The sequence below is a fragment of the Arvicanthis niloticus genome, chromosome 7 (assembly GCF_011762505.2).
Source record: "Arvicanthis niloticus isolate mArvNil1 chromosome 7, mArvNil1.pat.X, whole genome shotgun sequence".
NCBI lineage: Eukaryota > Metazoa > Chordata > Mammalia > Rodentia > Muridae > Arvicanthis > Arvicanthis niloticus.
The window spans coordinates 16272269-16274173 of NC_047664.1; the positions used below are offsets into that span (position 1 = coordinate 16272269).

The window sequence follows — 1905 nt, forward strand, 5'->3', positions numbered from 1 at the left end:
GTGTTCTGCAGATTCAACTCCAACAATCAGGTTTGGAGGAAAGTGCCTTGAGCTTCCGAGCCATCTCATAGTTAAAGTTTAGATTAAGGACTAATGATTTTGAGACTCATTTCCATGTTCCAGAAGAGTGCCCCTTGTAGGCTGTGTGGTTTACAAACTTTTCTTTTCTTTTTTTTTTTTACTCTGTTGCACTTTTGAACAGAAACAAGCTTCAATGTGTTGCGGGAGCTACCAGGACTTGAGGGGATGGAGGTAGGGGGAAGCAGGGCGCTCTGGTCCCAAGTTCCGGAACGGGCACTGGGCTGCCAGCACTGCTGGGCTGAGGGGTCCAGGAGACCAGCACACCTTGCCTGCCAGTGTGGTGGAATAGCTGCTATGACATGGTGCATTATGGTCACTCCAACCAGCTACACCAGGCACGGGCCATGGGGGACTACCTCATCGTGGGTGTATATACTGATGAGGAGATTGCCAAGCATAAGAGGGCCCCGGTGTTTACCCAGGAGGAGAGGTACAAGATGGTACAGGCCATCAAGCGGGTAGATGAAGTGTTGCTTGCTGCTCCCTAAGTACCCATACTGAAGACACTGGACAAGCACAACTGTGACTTCTGTGTTCACAGCAATGACATCATGCTGACAGTAGATGGCCTATGAGGAAGTGACGCAGGTTGGGAGGTACAGAGAGTGCAAAGGAACCCAGGGTGCGTCCACCACAGACCTCGTGTGTCGCATGCTGCTGGTGACCAAGGCCCACCATAGTAGCCAGAAGATGTCCTCTCAGTACAGGGAATATGCTGACAGTTTTGGCAAGTGCCCTGGGGAGCAGAGCCCCTAGACAGGGGTGTCCCAGATTCTACAGACATCCCAGAAGATCATCCAGTTTGCCTCTGGGAAGGAGCCCCAGCCCGGGGAGACAGTCATCTATCTATGTGGCTGGTGCCTTTGACCTGTTCCACATCGGGCACATGGACTTGAAGAAAGTGCACAAGCTAGCCTATGTCATCACCAGCCTACACTTTGACCAGGAAGTAAACCGGTACAAGAGCAAGAACTACCCCATCATGGACCTGCATGAGCGGACTCTCAGTGTGCTGGTGTGCCAGTATGTTTCAGAAGTGGTGATTGGGGCGCCATACTCTGTCACAGCAGAGCGCTTGAGTTACTTCAAGGTGGACCTGGTGTGTCATGGGAAGACTGCAATTGTACTCGACAGGGATGGATCCAACTCCTACCAGGAGCCCAAGAGAAGAGGCATCTTATGTCTGATTGACAGTGGCAATGACATCACTACAGACCTGATTGTGCAAAGGATCATCAAGAATAGGTTGGAATATTACGAAGCACGGAATCAGAAGAAGGAAGCCAAGGAATTAGCCTTTCTGGAAGCCATGAGGCACCAGGAGGCACCGCCTGGAGGGGAAACTGAGTAGCTTCTGATCCGGAGATGTCATTCATGCCCTTGCCCTGGGTCCACCTTTTCTCTTCCTGCCCTGCTCCCTTCTGTGTCTTCGTGTTAGCTCACACAATTCCAAAGGAAACCGGCCTTTGCTGAGGGTGCTGTTCTTGCCTGCCTGTGAGGCACCTGTCTTGCAGCAGGCTCTCTGTTCTTTCCACTGAGCTGGTAGACAGGGTAACTAGCCCAGTGAAGCAGCCCGGTGGACAGGATAAGCAGATGCACCTGTGACTGGAGGAGTGTTGCTGTGTATCCTTGGCATCCACGGGGTCCAACTGCTACTGCCTCAGTCTTGGCTAGAGATACTCCTCCTGCCTGACTGGAAGCGGCACCTCTGCCCACCGAGTTTTGGTGAAAGGTACAGAGGCTCTGGAGGCCTTTGTTCCTGGGTCACCTGGTGTAGAGTGAAAATTTATAAAGATCATTTTATGAAATATGTAGACTTTTTCT

At 51.5% G+C, this 1905-nt stretch overlaps 1 pseudogene; it reads left to right on the top strand.

Moving 5' to 3' along the window:
* Positions 1-350: 350 nt before the first annotated feature.
* On the top strand, positions 351-1432 carry LOC117713043 (ethanolamine-phosphate cytidylyltransferase pseudogene; annotated as a pseudogene).
* Positions 1433-1905: the final 473 nt, after the last annotated feature.